This window comes from Coptis chinensis, chromosome 6 (assembly GCF_015680905.1).
Source record: "Coptis chinensis isolate HL-2020 chromosome 6, ASM1568090v1, whole genome shotgun sequence".
Classification (NCBI taxonomy): Eukaryota; Viridiplantae; Streptophyta; class Magnoliopsida; order Ranunculales; family Ranunculaceae; genus Coptis; species Coptis chinensis.
In genome coordinates, this window is record NC_141461.1 from 74767471 (window position 1) to 74780726 (window position 13256).

At 37.8% G+C, this 13256-nt stretch overlaps 1 pseudogene across 1 annotated transcript in view; it reads left to right on the top strand.

Moving 5' to 3' along the window:
- The first annotated feature begins 2740 nt into the window (after positions 1-2740).
- Positions 2741-13256, top strand: part of LOC147494442 (uncharacterized) — a 43542-nt pseudogene continuing 33026 nt past the window's right edge. Inside the window, exons 1-4 of the transcript XR_015199527.1 lie at positions 2741-3225; positions 3346-3406; positions 12916-12970; positions 13067-13184. The product of XR_015199527.1 is annotated as an uncharacterized LOC147494442 (transcript). The remainder of the gene's footprint in view (positions 3226-3345; positions 3407-12915; positions 12971-13066; positions 13185-13256) is intronic.

The window sequence follows — 13256 nt, forward strand, 5'->3', positions numbered from 1 at the left end:
CCCAGTGGTTATCAGATCACTGCCCGTTGGTTATGTCGTTCTACAGCCCAGAAAGAAACCATCCCCCATTCAGGTTTTGCAACTTTTGGCTGCTACACAATGATTTCCAGGCGTCGCTAAAGGAGTGTTGGGAAATACCAGATCATGGTAGCCCACCTTTCATGTTGACTAGTAAATTGAAATGCTTAAAGGCTAGTTTGAAAGGGTGGGCAAGAACCTTAAGCAGCGATATTCAAAGGAGGGTCGAAGAAGCAAGAATCCAACTACAGGAAGTGCAAGACTTGCTACATAAGAATCCGGTGGACTGTGCCCTGAGTGCTTATGAGTACGAGCTAAGAGATAAGCTATGTAGCTTGATAAAAATGGAGGAAGCGGATATATATCACAAAACGGATATTGACTGGTTGTGCTTCGGGGACAGGTGCAGTGCATACTTTTTCAATGCGATAAAGGAAAAAAAAACTCGAAATTCAGTGGGGGTAATTATAGATGCACAAGGTATAAAAAGAGAAGGGAGGGACCATGTAGCAAAGGCGTTTCTACAGTACTATATGGAGCTGCTGGGAGTGCCCTCGGAAGCTTACTGTGACCTTGGGTTTCTCAATACCCTAACAGTAAAAGAGATCGATCAGGCCACAAGTGATGTTCTTATTGGCCCTATTTCGGAAGACGAGATAAAGGAAGCTTTGTTTGGTATGGAGGACAATAAATCCCCAGGACCGGACGGATTTAATGCCTGTTTTTTCAAAAAGAGCTGGGATGTGATTGGAGTAGAGTTTATCAAATCTATCCAATATATATTCAAACACAGGAAAATTCCTGGAGGCATTAATGCCACCTTTCTCTGTCTCATACCGAAGATGAAATATGCAGACTCTGTTGGCTCGTTTCGTCCAATAGCTTGCTGTAATACGTTGTATAAATGTGTGTTGAAAGTCATAACCAATAGGATGAAGAAATGTATATCGGGGATTATCTCTAATTCCCAATCAGCCTTCATACCGGGGAGGTCGATACAAGACAATCTGCTGCTAGCTCATGAGTTCCTAAGGGGATATTTGAGAAAACAGGGGCAGAAGAGGTGTGCAATCAAACTTGATATCAAAAAGGCATATGACTCTGTCTCATGGCAGGCCCTTGAAGCCATCTTGGGACGATTCAAGTTTCCTGGGTTGTTCATAGAATGGGCTAAAATGTGCTATACCACCCCTACATTTTCAGTTATGGTGAATGGGATGTCGGAAGGTTATTTTGAAGGAAGAAGAGGTTTGCGGCAGGATGACCCAGTCTCGCCATATTTGTTTGTATTGGTTATGGAAATTCTGAGTACCCTTCTTCAACAAGACTTGCAGATGAACAGACTCAGTGCTCATTCAAAGTGTAGGAAGCTGAAAATATCACACCTCTGTTTTGCGGACGACGTTCTAATATTATGCAAAGGTAACATTGAATCTCTGAAGGCAATAAGGGATACTCTGGAAATCTTCTCTGCTGCAACAGGGCTCCATTTCAGCAAAGAAAAGACTACACTACTCCCAGGTAGCATGAATGAAGCAGAAGGGCTTGAGTTAGCAGCAGTTCTGCACATTTCAATGGGTGCACCACCTGTTACCTACCTAGGCCTCCCCCTCACCGCAACGAGACTCGGTGTAAGAGAATGCTTGCCGCTAATAGAGAAGATTACGGCTAGAATATCAAACTAGAAGAATAAGGAACTCAACCGAGCGGGACGAGTGCAATTGGTGAAATCAGTGCTATCCTCCTTTCAAACATATTGGTCTCAAATTTTTGTGCTTCCGAAGACGGTGATAGAAAAAAAGGTGGCAAAGATATGTAACAGTTTATATGGGCTGGGCCAAGCATGGAAAAGAAGATGCATCACGCAGTAGTGCGTGCTCTCGACTAGATAAAGAACAAGGAGGATAGGTCCGGGTTGATCCTAGAGTGTGGAATAAAGCCGCATACCGTGGTTTGGTTTTAAACCGCACGTAAATCAGATTGTCTATGGGTAAAATGGTCTTGGCAACACCACATCAAGCGTAGACATACGGACCATGAAAGCACCGAGGGACCTGCTCATGGGTATGGAGGGGCATCTTGAAACATAGAGAGATCTCATGGAAGTACATCGATCTGATGTGCGAATGGTAAGAGTACCGCCTACGGCATGACCCATGGTGTTCAGCCCACCGTTCCTAAATAGTCGGGCCAAAGCATTGCTAGCAAATGAAATCCCGTAAGACGAATGGTGTCGGTGATAGCTGATGGTGGTTGGACGGCGAGTAATCAACGATCTACAAGAGTCGCGAATTTAAGAAATGGATCTTGATCACGGAGATTAACTCCTACATCATGGAGGACCAGTGTCATATGGACGCCCTAACAATTTCGGGGAGTATTTTCAATGATCGGCATTTCGATTACTAAAGAATGTGAGGAGTAAAGTCAAATGGTTCAAGATAGTCCGGGGAAGTACTCAAGTACCAAAGCATTCCTTCACTTGTTTGGCAACTGTTCTCCGAAACTCTCCCAACACAGAATCGACTGGTGGCGAAGAAGGTAATAAGAAATACAAAGTACTGTTTGTGTGGTAACCAGGGAGAGAGTTCAGCTTTTTTTTTATTGCTCATATTCGAAGATAGTCTGGGAAGAGTTCAAGAAGGCGATGGGTTTACCAGTGCGATAAGAGCATCACATGAAGAATTGGTACCACCTAATGAGACTAAGCGGGAAGAATAACATGGTGTCGGAAGTGATTCGAGCCTTTACTTGTGCAAAGAAGGCAAGCTATATGGATCGAAAGCAAAATTGGAGGCTAAAGAGGAATCGATCCAAGGCAGCTGATGAGGTAAGCCAAAAGGTCATAAATAGCATGAAGATATACTTGGGGAAGACGCTAGAAGCTATACAGGAGGACGTGGGATCTAAAGTGATGTTGGAGAGGTTGGGCATTAGGGTCAAAGTAATACAAAAGGAGGAAAGATGGGTCAAATGGGAGAAACCAGGGAGTGAGACAGTGGCTCTAAACACAGATGGGTCGGTACAAGAGGGGATGGCAGGTTATGGAGGTGTATTGAGGGATAGAGATGGGGAAGTGCTACAGGCATACAGTGGCAGTTCTAAGAAGAAATCGGTGATCTATCAGGAACTGCTAGCTGTTCTAAAGGGGCTAGAATGTGCGGAGCAGCTGAGGATAACACGAGTTAAAGTGCAATCAGACTCTATGTAGGGGGTACAAATTTTAACAAAGCAAGGTAAGCCACCGTGGTACTGTAGGAACCTGGTAGCACATATTCAAACAGTGATCTCAAAGTTTGACATAGTATCCTTTGTCCATGTCTTCAGGGAAGGTAATCAAGTAGCTGACTACTTATCGAAATTAAATAGAGACGAATGTAATGGATTGGTACTCTTTATTCCCCCGATGGATCAAAAAATGCATGTACTGATCATGAGGGATAAGGAAGGCACTATGTACTTGAGAAGTTGAAGTTAATAAAGTTTGGGGGCTGACCCCTAGTTATTTCAAAAAAAAAAAAAAAAGTGTCTTTTGGAATGTTTGTTTTCCGCCTAGTAATGCACAATTCTTTTAGAAACTTAGCATGTTGTGGTAATTTTTTAATAGCTTCAAGAAAAGGTAGATTTATTGTTAGATTTTTAAAAACTTCCCTAATCTCATCAAAATTTGTATCCTTTTTTAACATGGCTAGTCTCTGGGGAATCGGTGGTTTCTCTCTATATTTAGCATATGGGTAAATATGAATTTTATCCTTGGTCGCTTTCTTTTTAGGTTGTGGTTTAACTAGTACCTCTACAGGGGTAGGATCTTCAGTTTCTATTTCGGTATCTAGTAAATTTTCATTTGTAATGACCACTGGTGGTGTAACAACGGGCATAGTTACTGCGTTATCAACCACTTTGCCAGAACGGAGAGTAGTGATGACATTTAACTCACCTACGTTTAAATGTTCATTACTAGTATTACCTGTTATATCAAAGGCTGTGTTTGGCGTTTTAGGATTAGGTATAACTTGACCTAGAAACACACCTTTTGGTTTGGATTTATCTTGGGTTAACTGTTGTATGGATTGTTGAATGGATTGTAGAATATGTTGTTGAGCTTGCATGTAGGCATCGAAATGATCTAGTTGTGAAGGTGTAGTGGCCACAGGTGGTGTGACAGGAACTATCTCACGTTGATTATTAACGGGTGGGTTGTGATAGTTATTATTAACCGGGACAATATCTCTATTATTATTATTATTATTATTATTATTATTATTATTATAATTATCTAGTCCTTGTACTTGTCTTGGTGGAGCTGAGTTGTAGTTGTTTACTGGCCTAACATTTTGATTATCAAACCCCAGAGGTGTAATTGGTTAATTATTATGCCAACTGAAGTTGGGGTTTTGTCTCCAAATTACGTTAGGAAGGCTATTTACAGAGCAAACATTATCTGGCTGTGCGAGTGGTTGTGATAGTTGTTCATAGACAAGAGGACAAAAGGAGTCGGTATGCTCAAGACTAAAGCAGAAATTACATGGAACAGAGTTGATGTTCATGACAGGAGTAGGCTTATGTTAAATAGAAATGGCTTCTACCTTTTTTGTGAGGGATTTGATTAGAGTTTGAAACTCAGGATCAGTTTTAACCTCAAACATACTGGCAGCCTTGGCTGTGGAAGAAGAAGTAGCAAAGCGGGGGATGTCGTTACCTCCCCAGTTATTATTACACTTTGATTGATCTTCTAAAAACCTATAAACCTCTGTGGCTCCTTTACTAAGGAAACTACCCCCATTTTTTATATCAAGAACCTCCTTATGATGATGTGAAAGCCCCTTGAAAAAGGCACGAACAAGCATGTCTTTCGCAAGGTTATGATGTGGACACTCTATAAGAAGATCAGTGTACCGGTTCCAGGCCTCTAAAAAGGATTCATGAGGGTTCTGGTGGAAAAAATGAATCCATTGAATCATTTCATCTATCTTTAGTGGTGGGTAAAATTGTTCCATAAACAATTGAAAAAGTTTGGCCCATGAGTCCACAATTAGGCGCTTGAAGCGCTTACCAAGACGCTTAATGGTGAAAGAAAACACCCTCAGTTTAATTTGTTCAGAACCTACGTTAGGAAGATGGAATGTCGTGAGAACTTGTTCTATCTTACACATATGCTGATAAGGCTTTTCGTGGTCTAAACCATGAAAAATGGGTAACAAATCAAAAATATTAAGGGGAATTCAAAAATCCCCCACTGGGTCTGCAAGAACGATGCATGACTTAGGGCCATCATTTAGGGCTTTGTAAAAATCAATGATAGGAGTCTTTGCTTCTTCAACCATAGGTGTAGGTGTAGTGTGTGATATTCTAGATAGGCGTGTGCATTGACGTTTACGATAGATAACGCTAGATGGTTTTTTCTTACCAGACCTTAATCTCATGTAAGGCTAAGTCTAATATGAAAGAAAACTAACAACAGTCAAACAAAACCTGATATGCTAGAATTAAAATCCTTTAATAGAAGAAATGAGGAGTGAAAGAAGGAGAACCTGAGTGCCTCCTTGCTACGCTTATGAATAACGTCTTTAATACGAACCTACTTGTCCTGTGGAAGCTTGGAACACTGAATAATCAATAATTTCCAACAAAAAGATGACATGTAACTAACCTGTGTATATTGAGCTTTCTTTAGGGGGCGCATTACACCTCAATTTCGGCTGCAATTAAAAACATTATTTGTCCCCTTTGATCTCCGAGGTGTGACGACTCTCAACTCCCAAAACCCATAAACAGTTTAAAATAATAATAAAACCAATAAAATTTTTTAACTTAAACAAAAGTCTTCTTCATGACAAAGATTCACAAATAAGATTAGGTTACAACTCTCCTTTCAATAACTCTTTAATAAAATTTACAAATGAAAATACAAAACATTGTTTAGACTGAAATTCTATATCACCTCAAGGAAAACAAAACAAATTCGAGATGCAACGATAACGCAAAACCACAAGCAAGCACCTAACCTTCTTCAACACTAAACCTCAAAAACTTATCAACTATGTTCATTGAATGAACACACCGATAAGCAAACATGCAAATCGGTCAAGATTATAAACAATCTTTGGTGTGAGTAGTCCTAAAATACAACATATAATATACATATATATACAATCCATAATGGCAGTTTAGTTCCTCCACCGAGGCCTTAACTTTCAACGACTAATACAACATTCTTAAGTACAATAATCTAGGCGTGTAGTTCCTCCAATCGAGGCCTTTAACTTCCCACTAACCACACAACAAACTATACTCATAATAAATAAGGCATGTAGTTCCTCCATCGAGGCTTTTTAGGTTCTAACTAAACTATAACCCGACCAACCATATACAAATCATCTATCTAGAGATATATCATTTACCAACATATTACCATAATTATATTAGTTTAGGTTTTCTTTGTGTGTCCCTAAAATCACGCCAGATCTATGTCTTACCTAGTTTCCCCTGCTACCAAATCGCTACTAACGCCGAACATGTACATCCACATGCCTCCCCTTATAATGAACCACTCGTGCGTAACCACCACGAAAGGGGATGCCGCGACACCGTAAATCCTCACACGAAGCAATTATATAAGTAATGCCACTATTCGCATAAAATATTATGCGATCATCGTTCTATTTTGGCGAAAGGAATAATCCAGCACTATTATTCGGCTACGCCAGGGGAGGGCCATTCATTTGAAATGCCGGAAGGGCCCTGAAGGCCATTCAGATTAACTCAAAACGCCGGAAGGGGCCAATCACATGAGTTGGGTAGTCGTTTCTAGGATTTTCGTTATGTAATTTATTCAGGTGTCATAATGTTAATGACTCATAAACATTCCACTATATCACGCAAGTGTGTCAATTACCTTATTATTGCACTAAGCCATAATATTTGGAAACATCTCAATTATATCTCATAACCACTTTCATTCTTTCACGTGCAATATATTATTGCACTACACCACATTCAGTGGGCAAATATTCACCGATACTATATTAGCATCTCACATATAAAATAATGGAGTGTATATACATTTCTCCAAGATATTGCATTAATATAACTATCCCAAAGATATTATATCATGTCACAATTGCCTCAACGATCGACATCTTTATTATAACGCATTATTAGGAATATAATGTCTCCTAACATCTCAATATCGTCACGTGTCAAAATACACAAACATCAATGTCAAATCTTTCTTAGATAATGACAACCAAATATATACTAGCTTCCACAACATTTTATTATTATATGTGTCCATATAATATACACATAAAACGTAGCACAAATAAACAGTCCACAATCAAAGCCCAATATAAATATGCTTTACACACTACTCACGTCAAATCTAAATTTAATAATGACCAACCAAGTCATATAATATCGACAATATTTTATTACTATATTTATCCATATAATCAAATATGTGAAAAACTGGAAAAGTCAACATTCCCAGTCAAAGGTCAAAGTCAACGGTCAACAGTCAAAGTCAACGGTCAACGGTCAAAGGTCAACACCTCATGGTCAAGGTCAAACTCAACATGTCATGGTCAAAGTCAAACTGTCGTTTCCGTGTTCGACAGGTTCAGGGTCATAGCCATGGATCATGGCTAAGGTCAATGCATGGCTCGTTTTGCATGGCCAAGTCATGGTTCGACCCAATCCGCCAAGCCCAAACCTTAGAACCCGAAAGTCTAAACATTGGAAAACCCACATAGATCTATTTTAAGTCCAATGGACTGGTCCCAAGCAAAGGTTAGAAACTGGCCCAAAACAGGTTAAGTGGTTCGGTCCAAAAAACAAAGAGAACTGGGTCCACAAATACAAATGGGTTCGGCTAAAATTTGAACCGACCGCCCAAAGAAAACTAAAGTGAGCTGGCCCCATCAACTAAAACAAACCGCCCAAACAAAATAATAGAATCCGGCCCAAACAAAATAATAGAATCCAGCCCAAACAAAAAACAAGCTAGGGCCCAAGAACTTAAAACATTTCGCCCAAATCCAAGCCCGGCCGTCAACAAAGGACCGCCACCACCTCTCACACAACCACCAATCTAACCAAATTTTTACTCCCCATAACAACCCATACAACTTTAAAGAAACCGAAAATCACAAATCCTTAAATCCAACATCGCCAGAACTAGATCTGGAACTAATTTCGGCCTCCATTAATGGCTTCCCCCAAGCTTCCAACAGCACCATTAGCATCCTCCACACCCACACGACCCTACCCCATCAATCAATCAATACAAAACACAACACTCACAGTCCCCATCCTTTTTATCAACGATTTAAAGGCCCTCAAGCGATTTCTGGCCGCCATTAACGCCATTTAGGAGCTTCGACAGCACCATTTCCAACCTCAAACACACCCCCCTCACACCCAAACATCAACCCAATCATCCACAATCAAAAACGAAAAACCAACCATCACAGTTACATAAACTTGTATCGGCGATTTCTTGGTGCCGCCACAAATGGTTCTTCAGAGCTTGAACAGCTCATCCAAACCATAACAACCAACCTCAAACCTATAACCCCCGACATAATTCAACAAATTCCAAGCCACATTCCAAGCCACAGTAAAGAAAACAACTGAGTTCAAATAGAGAAACAGAGAAACAAACAAAAAACGATCTATAGCCTTGGGCTTAAACTGCCCTTAACCGGCCATAAAGCTTGGACAGTTCAAAGTCGTTTTTCCTAGCCTCAACGAGTTTCGAAGATTAACCAATATATAAAAACAAAACCTATACACCGACATATCATAAAAATCAAATCCGTGATATAGCAAAATAGCTACTCACTGTATGAACGGCTCCTACTTAATTTCTCCGAGTCCGAGCCGTCGCTCACCTCCAAATTTTCATCTCGCCTCCATTTTTTAATATTCTATTATTCTCAAACCCTATTTTCTAGAAAAATGTGTTTATATACTTGGGTCCAAACCCTAGCCCAACACGGACTTCGGCCCAAAAACCGGGCCCACGTATCCCGAGTCCAATCCGGCCTTTTTTGAAAATAAAATAATTTAATTAATTAATAAATAGATAAAAACGTATTTTAAAAATACGGGCGTTACAGGCACGCTCAATTATAAGGTAATAGGGGCGCATGCGAACTCTATGATTTTTTTAGAAATAGGCTTTCGCGTGGTTTCTTAATGGGCTGGGCCTTAAAATTGGAAAGAAAACACGAAATTAGCTTACTGGATGGAAGGATGCGTGCGCGCTCCGAGTCCAACTTCAAAAATTTCCAGTAGACTTCCAGGAGCAAAATTTTGTTTTCAAGAAACAGAAAATAGAGTTAGAAACACAAACACTTCCGAACAATAGGGTGGGTGGGTGGGTGAATTAGGCTATTTGTAGAATTGAAAAAGCTAATAAAATGTAAATCTAAAGACAACTAAGACGGCAGTGACACCCTTTGATAATACTAAAAACAATTGTTTACTCCTACTTAGCTAATTAAACTCGGCATAAGTAAATACTACTTTTTAGACTTTTGTTATCAAAGTTCTACTCTCGATTATCATGTAATAATACTGGAGTCAGAATTTGTTCCACTCCTAGTTGCTTAGAACCCAATAAATTATACTAGTGTTAACAATTAAACATTATGAGAGTAATTATTGTGAATATAACTAATATGGTGAAAACTATGATTTAATATATTCTAATTTAAACTATGACAATAAAATAATATGATGTGAATATAAAGAAGGAATTAGGGAGATTTGAAATCCACCTTGATTAATCCTTAATATGCTAGTATGGAGTTGTTGCAACCTTAATCTTTATGTTTTCATATAAGGTTTAACATAAATTTAACTATTTTTATCCCTAATTATTCATGTCATCTCTAACCAACTAATAATTAGCTTGAGAGAAAGTTGAAACCCATTCTCATGGTGACTGAACTACCATCTAGAATTGAAGCTCTTTAGTACAACTATTCTATACTAACACATCAAGTTTTCATCAAAGCTTTAAGCAAACCCCTCTAATGTAGGTTTAGCTATGGTTCATTAGACTATCATGAAAATAATAATAAGAATAAGAAAACATAATTTAAGGAATACTTGTATTGAAAAATAACTTGAATTGTATTAATGGTGGCTAGGCTAATAAAACATAAACTAGGTTTTTAAAACTAAGAAAAAGCTAAATTAAATAACTAATGGGAGAGAGTTAGAGTTTTTCCTTAGTCCTCTTTATATAGGAGAGGGCTAAATTTACAATTTTGTGAATGGGCTTTGGAGCTATCTTTTGGGCCATTAAATCAAGCCCAAAACCTAATCACTTAAGTCCAAAAAGGTTTCTCTGTTGGAAATTTCTGTAACAGCTTTTTTGTCCACTTTTACTCTTTTGATTGGATCAAGGCCTAGACCATTAGAAAGATATTTCTGAGATGGTCGTTTTGACATATAGTAGGCCTAATTCCAAGTTCTGAGTCCAAAGATAAGGCATGCGGAAGTTATGTTAACTTTTATGCTCTATTTCTGCCCGCGTTGACTTTGACTTTTCAGCTTTGACTGGGCTTTAAAAAGGCTTTTTCTCCTTGAAACTTGGGCTTTAACCATAGAACTTCTTATCAACCAACCTTTACTCATTTCTTATGCTAAAGTGACATATTTCTTTACATAGTTGACTCCAAGACTTGGAATACAGAAAAGTACGAAAACAGTACTAACTCTTATTTATTATAAACATAATTGGTCTAAATGTAATATTATTAAGGGGTTAAAACTATAGTTTTGGGAACTATATCTAATGAAAAAGTTTGTATATCACCTTCATAATGCCTTTGACAACATAGCTGGGGAGAGGTACTCATATTTTATCTATATTATCCAACGAGAGAAATTTTGTATATACATGTAATTTTTACTGATTCCGTCGATCACGACTTAAGGCCATATTATACCTTTTAGCCTTGGCTCATCAACTAGAACATAGAATGGGCTACCCTTTACATATAACAAAGCATCACTAATTTCTCTCCTCCCAATTTCTACACATACAGGCTACAACATTTATCATGGCCTTCCACTTGATTCAAAAAATAATTGATACTCTCTCTCATCCCATCATTTGTACATTCTTAAAGCCTCAGGATCCCTTGAACTAGACATCATATATACAGATCACTAATTGACACTTATGGTATCATTGGTTGGACTGGATGGATTGAATATATTTATTTTGGTTTTCATTACAAGTAAGCACTTATGGTATGACTATACTACTCTTGATGGTTAGATCTTCCTCAATCTCCTTTTTAAGTTAAAAGTCGGCACTTGATTCATATTTAGTGAGTTGTAACAATTGCTCTCACATAACCTATATCCTACATATGATTTTCATAGTTTACTTATTCGTTTCACTTACTATATATACCCTCCTACATTGTTTTGTTTTATGGTTACATAGAAGCTTAAATCAGATTGATCAATAAATTGTGTGCACAAGCTTCATTGTTACATTTGTGTTGTAATGATTGATGATGAACATTTTGGATATGATGTCCAATTAATCTTATTTGTTTTTGTTGTTTTAGGAGTTTAGGTTGCTGTCATGGGCTAAGTATGTCAGAAATAATCCTCAAAGTAGATTGCAGGAATGTCGTTAAATCTATATGCTGTCTTCTTCGATGTGACTGAAGTTCTTTTACATATTTTGCATGGTTACAAGATTTACAGTAGCTTGGAGGCTTGTCTTAAAATGAAGAAATGGATGATCATGCACTCACTTTCAAACGCTACTATTTGATGCAGAGTTACGAGCACTATTTGATTGCATAAGAGAATTAATTAGAACATTACAATTGGTGCACTTCATATTAATGTCTTCGATTCTATTGTTGATTTGGTTATTGATTTAAGTCGGAATTTTCCAATGATTCATACCAGTTGGTGATTGGTACTTAATTTTCTCCAAAAATAAATCAAATATATATGATATGTTTTCAACTATTTGATTGCCCATCAACAGGCTGGAATTCAAATTGTCATAACTCAATAAGCTCCACACCATTTACTGGGGTGGGGTTTCATATGATAGTCAAATTTTTTATAAAATTTTGGCAGTGGTCTATAGAATAATGTACTGCATTTGATCCAAAAAAAAAAGGAAAAAGGAAAAAGGAAAGAAAAATGTATGTGAGATATGATTGTTGCTTTCCCATTACTCAAAGGAAATATAATTTATTGTAAGTTCCACGTATCTAATCCATTTGTCACAAAAGTAAATTCCAAATCAGTTCACATCTAATGTAATGATACGAGCATACAAATAGCATGGTTTTATTTCAAGCATTCCACAAAAATTATCACATGTCATTTCAAGGCCAGACATTATAAGCTATTTCTTGATTCCACATAATTAAAACCCTATATAATTGTATTTTTTATGCTAAGTTATTTTATGTAGTTCTATACTTACACTCTCTGCATTATTAGAGAAAATTTTCTATTCGTCAAAATAAATACATTGTTTGTAAGGCACCGTTTGTAGGATGGGTTCATCAAGAGAGCACAAAATATGGATCTACACATGATAACGGCTTGGAGCAAATAAGGAAGGTTAGCTCAAACATCTATAAGTAGAGAGAGATGAACTACGTTAGGCTTGATTCAAGTTCACCCAAGAAACTTAATACGTAGGCAACTCTTATCTCAAACAAGAGCGCAACCATTCCCTATCGACCTCAACATCAGGTCGAAGAAAGAAAACCACACCTCTACAATATTTGTCATTCTATATGTAATTGTGTATCTATAATGCTAAGCTTTCTACTTGTATAGTCAAGTCATTCTAAAAACGTGCTATGATAGAATGACAGAATCCTCCGTTTCATGTAGGCTAAAGATGGAGCATCACCAACTGTAAGAACCCCATTTGTAACATTTGTCCTGGGTATGTTCTCAACATTTAAGTAGTTTGTTTGGATTGGAGGAATACTCTATGATTCCATCTGCTTAATAGTTAATAAGCTCATGTCAATGCCGTCAGGTGGCCCTGAGAGTGGAAAAGGTACACAATGTGAAAAGATTGTAGAAACTTTTGGATTCACACATCTCATTGCTGGTGATCTGGTAAGGCAGGCTATCTCTTCTAATTATGAGGATAGGTATTTACAGAAAATGAATAATCTCTGTTATGTTGTTCTTCAAATTATATAGCATTTCTAACTACAAAAAAC